The sequence below is a fragment of the Gobio gobio genome, assembly GCF_949357685.1.
Source record: "Gobio gobio genome assembly, chromosome: 25".
Taxonomy (NCBI): Eukaryota; Metazoa; Chordata; class Actinopteri; order Cypriniformes; family Gobionidae; genus Gobio; species Gobio gobio.
In genome coordinates this window covers 39,247,673-39,260,374 of record NC_137121.1, presented here as the reverse complement: position 1 = coordinate 39,260,374, position 12,702 = coordinate 39,247,673, and the positions used below count along the sequence as shown (strand labels likewise).

The 12,702-nt window shown below is 39.3% G+C and overlaps 1 gene segment (V, D, J or C); it reads right to left on the bottom strand.

Annotated features, from left to right (window-relative positions):
• Positions 1-3,206: 3,206 nt before the first annotated feature.
• Positions 3,207-12,434, bottom strand: LOC307121293 (immunoglobulin lambda constant 7-like). The segment is given in 3 exons: positions 12,360-12,434; positions 10,638-10,686; positions 3,207-3,711 (listed from the first exon to the last, which is right to left on the bottom strand).
• Between the last annotated feature and the right edge of the window lie 268 nt (positions 12,435-12,702).

Below are 12,702 nucleotides of genomic sequence, written 5' to 3'. Positions count from 1 at the left end.
TAAAGTCCGGTTTTCGGTGTGCGATTGCCGAACCAATGTCCAAAAGTGTCTGTCTGTCGTACGTAGTGAGGCAGACAACATCCAAGACAAAAAACACAAAAACTATAAACAGAACAAACAAAAAACTACAATGTTTCAGCAGAGCTTGCGACGTTGCGGCCATCCTCGGCGCCATCTCGACTCGACTGCACATCTCGACTCGTCTGCACATCCTCAGTGTCTCAGGAGTCACAATACAAATAAAACTACTGAACTAACTCAAATAACATGAGTCAGAATGTAATGATCATTGTGTAACTCTAGTGTGTGTGAGTTTGTTCTGAGCACAAGCTGTTGTAAATCCTGCCCACTTCTTTGCATTGTCAGCACATGCTTCAGTCTGAGAGTGTTTATAGTGCTGTGAGTTTAACACTTCATGACTGAGAGCAGAACAGAACACAATCTTCATCATCACACAAGACACAAGAACAACAATGAACACCATCAACATCTTCATCTGGACCATTTCACTCTTTATTCAAGGTGAGACAAACATGTTGACTCTGGTTTTGGTGTTCTTGTAAAAGTATATGATGATAGTAGTTTTAAACACTGATTGATTTTCTTTTCTCTTCTTCAGGATCCAGAGGAGTCACTCTGACTCAACCTGAAGTTAAAACTGTCCAACAGGGTCAAACAGCTTCAATAGAGTGTCACATGGATGTAGGACTAACCAGTAATGACTTAGCCTGGTATCAGCAGAAACCTGGAGAAGCTCCTAAACTCCTGATTTATTATATAAACAGCCGTTATACAGGAACTCCATCTAGATTCAGTGGCAGTGGAGCCAGATATGGAACTGATTTCACTCTGAGCATCAGTGGAGTCCAGACTGAAGATACAGGAGATTATTACTGTCAGAGTTATCACAGTCCTTATGTGTTCACACAGTGATAAAGAGTCGTACAAAAACCTGTGTCAGTCAGACGTCACAGTGACTGCACTGATACAGCTGAGAGATACTGCAGCTGCTGATGGACCATCACACACAACACAATGACAGAGTTTAGTAAAGTTTATAAAGACTACATTTATATGTAGTGATGTATTTGTATCTGAAATAACGGTCAGTGCTGATATTGATTATGGCAGCTCTGGGATGTTTTATTGTGTGTGTTCCAGATCACAGTATGAGACGATGCGAGTCGAGCAGAAATAGCAGCTGTTCTTCATGTGTTTTCTCTCACTCGAGGATTGCTCAGTGTTTCTTTCACCAGTGGTCGTGTAAATAATCTCCAGACTAACTAATCAGATTTTGTCTGAAAGGTAAGTTATAAAGTTCTTGCTTATAGATCTGTTATATAAAGTAATATCACATTCACAGTCGAGCTGCACTTTCATACTAATAAAGCTTTTACTGCAGTGACTCCAGTACCGTCGTTCTGTATATGCAGAATATGCGGTCTGTGTAGGGAACCAACTACCAAGTGGACACCATCCCACCCTCCATAGGTCATCACCCATTTGCTTTGTGTCCCCTGTCCCCTAAAATCAATATATACTGCCTTAGTAGACTTGATGGACTGCAGCTCCGAACAACACGTGTTCTCAATGAAGAATCTGTCACGGTGGGTATGGGTGAAAAGGAGCGAAGACTCAATTGCAGGAGGAATATGGGTTTTATTTAAATAATAAACTAAAACAAAAGCAAACACCCACAAGGGGGGGAAAACCAAACTTGCCAAGAACAAAACACAAGGGTCAGGAACATGAAGCAGGGCAGGGAACAGGAGACAACGATCCAGCACAGGACAGCAAACACAAGGAGACTAAATAGGGAACAAACAAGGCAGGTGATGAGGGAGAACAGGTGGGGCAAATTAATCAATAATTAGGTAACAAAAGGGGCGGGGTCAAGACAATAGACATGAGAGCACATGACACAAGGAACACGTGACAAACCATGAGCTCACACAAACACAAGACCAAACCGGGAGTGTCAGAGTTCTGTCACAAACCCAATAATCTGCTCCACAGAAGTGAAAGAACCCTGACAGAATCTGCTGAAGACACATCCAGGTCTCCTGGCCTTCACTTCTGAGATTTACAACAGTTTGCTGATTTAGTTATTGCTTTTACATGACGACAGAAACTACGGTCCGCCTTTAAAATCACACCAAGATTCCTGACTTTATTTTTTGTTTTTATACCCCTAGCCTCGGTGTGTGTTCACCTTGAGCATTTCATCTTTTTTACAACTACAACTCCTGTGTCTTCTGATTGGCCCAATGATCCGGTTCATCTCAATTGCTGATCAAAACCAACACACATTCTGAAGCCTTGAGCCGACCCTGTTAGCGAGGGTTACCTACACAACTCTTGCCAAGAGGGAGTAACCCTGTCAGTAAAGCTGTTTGACTCTGATGAGTCTGAGGTGAGTCTGGATATGGTCCTGATCTCTCTTCGGTCTCGTCCTGAGCTCAGTCTACAGCAGCTTTTGCATTCAGAGTGTGTGTTCATGAGCGCCACATGCTTCACTGCTCTGCATGTGTTTATAGCTCTATGACCTGAACATGACATGATCAAGAGCTCTTCTTCATCAACCAACAAACATGACTTTCAGCATCATCATCATCTGACCATCAGTAAAGATGTGTTCACACAGTGATAAAGAGAACACTAATAACACTATATCATTACAATCAACATCAATCTGTGTTTATGAAGAGAATGAGTCAGTGTTTTAATATGATCATCATGTTTTAGGTGTAATATATGATCCCTGTCAATCAAACTGAACAGACTGCATTCAGTCACTTCTGCTGTCTGGACGAGATGCTTTCCATTTGACCCACAGAAAGATTTACATTCTTACACAATTACTGTCACAACGGCTCATTCTTGATTTGGGATCATGTTTTTTTAATGATTATGATATTTGTATATATTAAAGCTCACCACCTTCTGTAAATGTAAATGTGTAGCAGAAGTGAAAGTGGTCTGTTCCAGTCCAGATCCTGTAACCAATCAAAGAGTGAGACTGAAAATCCCATTTGCATTGTCAGGGTGGAGTGATTGTGATCCTCTCAGAATAGAGCAGCTCTGTCTCCAGAGACCATGTTCAAACCCCAAGAGCTTTATTTGACTGATTTACTGCTACTGATGAACCTTCTGAAAAGCACCTGCATCTTCATCTGTTAGTTGAATGATGTTGTCAGACACAAAGTGAACTTGTTGAGAAGCTTTATTGAATGTTGCAGCAAACACAGCAGATTGAAAGATCACACAGTGCTTTGACACATGCGAGCTCTCTTTCAGTATTGAGTTGTAAATCACTACAGCTGCAGCACTAGACTCATGTGAATCCTGCCTGACACAGGACACTCAGATACGGCTCATCTTCAGGAGAGAAACATCAGCACTCAGAGCTCTTGTGGAACGAGACCTCATGAGGAGCTCCATCATGTGTTACTCTGCAGACGTACACCTCTCCCGCTTCCCAGCGTGCTTTGCTGAGGGTCAGGACGCTACTGCGGCTGTAGCGGCCGTTCTGCTGGCTCTCTGCGCTGGTCAGAACCCCCTCGGTGACCTCTGACCCGTCCAGTGTCCAGCTCACCAGCGCCCCCTGTGGAGAGTAAGAGCTGAGCAGGCAGAGCAGTGCGGCTGAGCCTCCAGAGATCTGCAGAGAAGAGGGCGGCAGCAGAGACACTGAGGGCTTCACTGTGGGACCAGCTGCAGGAGACAAACACAACACATTCACAAACACAAAGAAAACACACTGCACTTTCATTCACAGCATTTCAACAGCAGGACAAATCACAATCACAATCTGATCCTTCATGTCCTTCAACATCACTACAGCTGATATATATACAATACACAAACTACACAATCACTATACATTTACATCAAACCTCATCAATCAAACTCAACATTGTAATACACCGACTGATTTCATCACAGCAGTTTTAAACTCAGAACATAAAGTTCTTACATTTTACTGAGATATTCAACTCTAAATGAAACTCAATTTCACACAGAATGAAAAGTCACACATAAATTGTGTTTGTATTATAAAGCACTGAATTATAATCACAACATGAGCAAAAGAGATTCAGTATCATTGACTGAACTACAGAAAGTACAACATTTACATTCTGATGTCAAATCTCTTTTCTCCATGTATGATATCTACAATAAAAGATGAACTATATATGAACTCAGTGTAGAAATAAATGAAGGAAAACAAACCTGTAATAAACTCAATAAACTCATAGTGAGACGCTTTATGGAAATATGTTTAGATTTTGTTGTTGAAAGGAATAATGCCGTTCTTCTGAATGTATAAACATGACAATATCATTGATTTAAATTAAATAATTATTAAACAATATCAGAAACACTTAAATCCTTTATACACAATGCATTATAAAAGTATTTTAATGCAATAATTATGAATTGTTATATACATTATAATGCATGTATGATCTTATGAATAATTGTAACCACAGTTATAACACATTATAATATTATCTATTCATTGTTAAATTATAATACATTAAAACTCACGACAAACAACCAATTTCAGATGCAACAAGGAATTTGCAAATATAATGCGTTTTAACTTTGGTAACAATTAATAATGAAAAGATATAAGGCATTATAATCTGCATTATGAATATCTTTATAATGCAACATACATTTCTGGAATCTAAATTGTATTTTTTAAATAGGGAATTAAAAAGACTTACATTTGATCACCAGTTTGGTTCCTCCACCGAATGTCAACCACAGTGATACAATCTAATGAAACGCTCGTACAAAAACCTCTATTCCACTCGAGTGAACACACACTCCAGCAGAGAGAGAGAAACAACACTTCAACACACTGATATTAGAAGCTCCTCAGCTCTTCTCAACACTCACTCATTCAGATTGACTCAATGATTTCTGATATAACACTGTTTAAAGAAATATATTTGATGAGCTGTGACCTCTGACGTGACCTTTGACCTCTTTGATCATGGATGATGTTGTGGAGTTTCTCATAATGATGCTTCTGTTCTTCATATGCAGCTCAATCTTCAGGATTCACAGAAAAACCTGCAGCTTCAGACTTCAATCTTCAGTGAAAATCTGCTCAAATCATGAGTTTATTGAATATTATAGCCAAAGTCAATAGAAAGTGTCAACAATGAAAATATAAAAGGTATTTTGCATGTTCTCCACAGTCAAGCATGTTTTCATATTCATGGTCTGTTCTAAAAGTCTCTGGACTGGTTCTGAATCTCCACACAAGATCATGAAACGTGAACAAGCTCTAATATGTCTCCATCTTTAACAGCCTGTTTCTTCTCCATCTGATGATTTCAGACACACATGAGGCTTCATGATAGATGGAGTGACACCATCAACTCTGATTAGAGATTCACAATCAGTCCTGATACTTTCTGAACAGACTCATGATTCATGATCTGACTTTAGTGATGGCGCTTCATCTAGTGGAAGTGTAGCAGTGATGATGGTCACATGACTGAATATGGACACAGAGATGGACGTTCATCTGCACATCCTCAGTGTCTCAGGAGTCACAATACAAATAAAACTACTGAACTAACTCAAATAACATGAGTCAGAATGTAATGATCATTGTGTAACTCTAGTGTGTGTGAGTTTGTTCTGAGCACAAGCTGTTGTAAATCCTGCCCACTTCTTTGCATTGTCAGCACATGCTTCAGTCTGAGAGTGTTTATAGTGCTGTGAGTTTAACACTTCATGACTGAGAGCAGAACAGAACACAATCTTCATCATCACACAAGACACAAGAACAACAATGAACACCATCAACATCTTCATCTGGACTCTCACTCTGTTTGCTCAAGGTTTGTACTAAAATATTCATAAGGATTAATAATTCCTTTAAAATGTGAAATATATATAATTTTCATTTCTCTTTTCTCTCAGAGTGTAGAGGACAGTACACATTAACTCAGAGTCCATCAATAACAGCTCAACCAGGAGAAGACGTCAGAATAAACTGTAAAGCCAGCAGTAGTGTGTATAGTAATAATTACTTACACTGGTACTCACAGAAACCTGGAGAAGCTCCTAAACTCCTCATATATCTTGCAACAAACCTTTATACTGGAACTTCATCTAAATTCAGTGGCAGTGGATCTGGCAGTGATTTCACTCTGAGCATCAGTGGAGTCCAGACTGAAGATACAGGAGATTATTACTGTCAGAGTTTACACATTCCAAACAGTCAGTGGGTGTTCACACAGTGATAAAGAGTCGTACAAAAACCTGTGTCAGTCAGACGTCACAGTGACTGCACTGATACAGCTGAGAGATACTGCAGCTGCTGATGGACCATCACACACAACACAATGCTGTATCAAACCTTTCACACACTTTATTTATTTATTATGATGTAAGTAAACATGTAACACAATCTTATATCTCTTACTATAATGTGGAGAAAATGTGAGTGGTGCTTGTCCCTGCAAAACTTTCCACTACAATATTATCTATATTATTTACTGTAGGAAAGTCAATCCCTTTAATTGCACTTCCACACTTCACCACTAGAGGGTCACATGTCTTTACATCACTGAGATCTACACACCTTTCCTTTAAGTGGCTGTGTAGTCATATAGATTCAAATGGTTATATAAAGTAATATATATATTTAAATAGTTATATAAATTCAAATCGTTTTATGTATGTATTGTTATTAGTATTGTCATTATTAGTTATCATTTATTAAGTATACTGATGTCTATTTCAACATCACTTATATCTGCATATACTGGCGGGTGATGCTAGGGGGCAGCAGTGAGCCGCAGGTAGTTTCACTGTTGATAAAGAAGTCAAATTGCCAGCCATATCAACCAAGCGGGCAATCCCACACATGGAAAGCGTACCTTCCATAGGGGCGGCCATTGCTAACCAAGCCATCACCTGCTGTTAGCATCCCATTGACTCCCATTCATTTTGGCCTCACTTTGATAGTGAATAACTTTACAGCTGAGGCGTTTAAAGACTCCATTTGTCCATTGTTTATTTCTAAAGAAACACAAGAATGTATAAAAGGCTCCATTACCTTGTATCTTACACTATCGCCCCGTTGAAGCCGTTTTTGTAAAAAATAGGCTAACGATTGCGTCATAACCACGTGACTCTGTCGCGCAGTAGAGAAATAACCGCATAGACCCGTATAGACAGGAATCATTAACTTAAAATGGCGTACTGGCATTACATTTTTAAATAAATAAATACTATGCAAAATGACAAAATAATTAATCACAATACTTACCAAAAGTTGCTCCTGCTCACTCTCTCTGTCTCTGCAAGATTCGGTGATTCAGATTTGACTTTGCACACATACTAGAAGACTTACAGCGGTCAGACTCAGCTCACGTCATCAAGCTCAGTCTGAGGCTGCAGTTCATTAGCCATCAGGAAGTCATGCTTCTAACTGACTTCACTTTCCTCCGTTGAAGTCTATGGGTCGCTGTGTCCATTTCTTTTACTGTCTATGATATCCACATACTATTAACTTGTACTGTTGTCTTTGTTGATTTTGCAGATTTTGCAGATACAGTGTGACAGAAATAAAACCAGAAAACACCTCCTCTTCTGTGTGTGCAACAGCTGCATCTGAAAACACACACTTCCTCACTATATAGTTGGTGAAAAACTGTATGTGACAGAAGAAGTGTGTCTGAATTCAGGCAGAAAGTCCCGGATGACCTACTACTTCCTGTGAGATTCTGAAGTGTGTATATGATAGGGATGCACCGAATCCAGGGTTCGGGTTCGGATTCGGCCGAATATTGAGCTTTTTGACAGGGTTCGGTTTCTGCCGAACCTCAGAATTTATTTCCACCGAACCCGAACCCTAGGCTTGCACTACGCGCCTCCACTGGTCGAACGTAATGACGCCGCTGTTGAAAGTGAAAATGGAACTCATGAAAAGAAAACGTGGCAGCTACTTTAAGTCAAAAGAAGGCGATTCAAGTTGAGCTACATGTTCAATTTGCAATGCCAATTTGTCTCGTGATGACAAGGACCCTAAACAACAGCCGCTGTTAAAACATTTGCATATGAAACATCCGAGAGAATACGAGTTGTGCATGAAGGAATCTACAGACAGCAGCCAAAATGTATTTTATTTTACCGTGCAAACAGCCGCATATAGATCAGATAAAATATAAATAAAATTAATAAAATATATAGTCCTACACTAAATATTTTTCACTTAAATAATTACCAAATTAAGATGGCAAAACGAAAATACACTGAATCCGTAAGCTTTGAAGAACCGGAATAAGGTAAATAGATAGATAATATACCATAATGGTCAGATAGCACTTTTTCATTCTGTTTTGCGATCTGGATCTGGTCACCCGATTTTCTGTGAATTTTAACAATAGGCCTTGTCCATTTTATCCCGATGGACATGGACATCTCGTTTCTTTTCCTAAATCTTCACTCACGTCGCACCCATGTTCGCAGGGGATTATAAACGTTTCTTCCTTTCGTTTGCTTATAATTAAGTCTATTTTAACTATTCACATCCTTTACTGTGGGAAAGTATAAAAAACACTGTAGGACGAATACCTTTTTACTTCAAATTTTATTTAACACAGTTTGTTCTTGTTATTAAACTTGGTAAGGCGCGTTAAGTTTGGTTTATTTGAATAGCGCATTTCACACACGCCGGTGATTTTAGTTTCGTTTTCTCTGGCAATGAAAAATCAAACATAGCCTAAATGTCTTGACCCTGTGGAAGATAAAATCTGCTCTTCAGACCTTTTACAACAAGTGTTGCTTTGCAACATCAGTAGAACATATGAAGGCGAAGATATTCAAGAAGGTGTCTATCCAGATTGTGTCCCACATTCCTCTCAAAGCGCAGAGCGGTAGCCTATATGACGCATCTTTGCGGGGAAATAGTATGAATCAAATATTTTTCTAACTAATACAACCCCAAATCAGAAAAAGTTGGGACAGTATGGAAAACGCAAATAAATAAAAAAAGAAGTGATTTCTAAATTTACTTTGACTTGTATTTCATTGCAGACAATATGAACACAAAATATTTCATGTTTTGTCTGGTCAACTTCATGTCATTTGTAAATATGCATCCTTTCCTGTCATTCAGACCTGCAACACATTTCAAAAAAAGTTGGGACAGTAAAGTATTTACCACTTTGTAATGTTGCCATTCCTTTTCACAACACTTAAAAGACGTTTAGGGACTGAAGACACCAAGTGATGAAGTGTTTCAGGTGTAATTTTGTCCCATTCTTCCTGCAAACAAGTCTTAAGGTGGGCAACAGTACGGGGTCTTCGTTGTCGCATTTTGCGCTTCAAATGCGCCACACATTCTCTATTGGAGACAGGTCGGGACTGCAGGAAGGCCAGTCAAGTACACGTACCCTCTTCCTCTGCAGCCAGGACTTTGTAATGTGTGCAGAATGTGGTTTTGCATTGTCTTGTTGAAATATAGATGGACGTCCCTGGAAAAGATGTCTTCTTGAAGGCAGCATATTATGCTCCAAAATCTCTATGTACTTTTCAGCATTAATGGTGCCTTCACAGAAGTGCAAGTTACCTTTGCCAAGGGCACTGACACAACCCCATACCATGACAGACCCTGGCTTTTGGACTTGTTGCTGGTAACAGTCTGGATGAACCTTTTCTTCTTTGTTCCGGAGCACACGGAGTCCATTCCTCCCAAAAAATACCTGAAATACTGCTTCATCTGACCACGGTACACGTTTCCACTGTGTGATGGTCCATCCCAGATGCCTCGAGCCCAGAGAAGTCGACGGCGCTTCTGGACACTGTTAACATAGGGCCTCCTTTTGGCACAGTACAGTTTTAACTGGCATTTGTGGATGTAACTACGTATTGTGGTACTTGACAAAGGTTTGCCAAAGTAGTCCTGAGCCCATGTGGTGATATCGCTTATAGATGAATGACGATTCTTGATGCAGTGCCGCCTGAGGGATCGGAGATCACGGTTGTTCAGCTTAGGCTTGCGCCCTTGTCCTTTACGCACTGAAATTCCTCCAGATTCCTTGAATCGTTTAATGATGTTATGCACTGTTGAATGTGAAATATCCAAATCTCTTCCTATCTTTCTTTGAGGAACATTGTTTTTAAACATTTCAATAATTTTCTCACGTATTTGTTGGCAAACTGGCGATCCTCGGCCCATCTTTGCTCCTAAAGGATTAGACCTTTCTTGGATGCTGCTTTTGTACCAAATCATAATTACAATCACCTGTTGACATCACCTGTTTCAAATCACATCATTATTTAACCATTTTACCTCATTACTAGCCCTAAATTGCTCCTGTCCCAACTTTTTTTGAAATGTGTTGCAGGTCTGAATGACAGGAAAGGATGCATATTTACAAATGACATGAAGTTGACCAGACAAAACATGAAATATTTTGTGTTCATATTGTCTGCAATGAAATACAAGTCAAAGTAAATTTAGAAATCACTTCTTTTTTTTATTTGCGTTTTCCATACTGTCCCAACTTTTTCTGATTTGGGGTTGTACATTATGAATATAGCAACATACATTTCTGAAATCTAAACTGTATTTTTTTATTAGGTAATTAAATAGACAGACTTACCGATCACCAGTTTGGTTCCTCCACCGAATGTCCACCACAGTGATACAATCTAATGAAACGCTGTACAAAAACCTCTATTCCACTCGAGTGAACACACACTCCAGCAGAGAGAGAGAAACAACACTTCAACACACTGATATTAGAAGCTCCTCAGCTCTTCTCAACACTCACTCATTCAGATTGACTCAATGATTTCTGATATAACACTGTTTAAAGAAATATATTTGATGAGCTGTGACCTCTGAGGTGACCTTTGACCTCTTTGATCATGGATGATGTTGTGGAGTTTCTCATAATGATGCTTCTGTTCTTCATATGCAGCTCAATCTTCAGGATTCACAGAAAAACCTGCAGCTTCAGACTTCAATCTTCAGTGGAAATCTGCTCAAATCATGAGTTTATTGAATATTATAGCCAAAGTCAATAGAAAGTGTCACCAATGAAAATATAAAAGGTATTTTGCATGTTCTCCACAGTCAAGCATGTTTTCATATTCAAGGTCTGTTGTAAAAGTCTCTGGACTGGTTCTGAATCTCCACACAAGATCATGAAACGTGAACAAGCTCTAATATGTCTCCATCTTTAACAGCCTGTTTCTTCTCCATCTGATGATTTCAGACACACATGAGGCTTCATGATAGATGGAGTGACACCATCAACTCTGATTAGAGATTCACAATCAGTCCTGATACTTTCTGAACAGACTCATGATTCATGATCTGACTTTAGTGATGGCGCTTCATCTAGTGGAAGTGTAGCAGTGATGATGGTCACATGACTGAATATGGACACAGAGATGGACGTTCATCTGCACATCCTCAGTGTCTCAGGAGTCACAATAAAAATAAAACTACTGAACTAACTCAAATAACATGAGTCAGAATGTAATGATCATTGTGTAACTCTAGTGTGTGTGAGTTTGTTCTGAGCACAAGCTGTTGTAAATCCTGCCCACTTCTTTGCATTGTCAGCACATGCTTCAGTCTGAGAGTGTTTATAGTGCTGTGAGTTTAACACTTCATGACTGAGAGCAGAACAGAACACAATCTTCATCATCACACAAGACACAAGAACAACAATGAACACCATCAACATCTTCATCTGGACCATTTCACTCTTTATTCAAGGTGAGACAAACATGTTGACTCTGGTTTTGGTGTTCTTGTAAAAGTATATGATGATAGTAGTTTTAAACACTGATTGATTTTCTTTTCTCTTCTTCAGGATCCAGAGGAGTCACTCTGACTCAACCTGAAGTTAAAACTGTCCAACAGGGTCAAACAGCTTCAATAGAGTGTCATATAGATGTAGGAATATACAGCAACTACTTAGCCTGTATCAGCAGAAACCTGGAGAAGCTCCTAAACTCCTGATTTATGGCATAAGAAGCCGTTATACAGGAACTCCATCTAGATTCAGTGGCAGTGGATCTGGCAGTGATTTCACTCTGAGCATCAGTGGAGTCCAGACTGAAGATACAGGAGATTATTACTGTCAGAGTTTTCACTATCGAAACAGTCAGTATGTGTTCACACAGTGATAAAGAGTCGTACAAAAACCTGTGTCAGTCAGACGTCACAGTGACTGCACTGATACAGCTGAGAGATACTGCAGCTGCTGATGGACCATCACACACAACACAATGGTGTATCAAACCTTTCACACACTTTATTTATTTATTATGATGTAAGTAAACATGTAACACAATCTTATATCTCTTACTATATTGTGGAGATAATGTGAGTGGTGAAGAGCTTTATTGATCAACTCTCCAGTGCAGGAGGAAAGTACAGACATAGTGCAGACATACAGAGGCATTACACAAAAATGAAATATAACAATAATAATATGATAAGTAATAGAAATATAGAAAGAAAATATTGACTTAGTTCTGCCATGGACCCATAACTCATTTAGAAGTGATCGCATCATCATCTACACAGAGCATCTGATTGGTTTACTGAGTCGGGCTAAAACAAGCAAAACACACTCGCGTCTCGTCTGGCGTCTCATTGGTCCGGGTGTGTGATCGGCCCAAACAGTATCTTGTATAAAAATACATGTA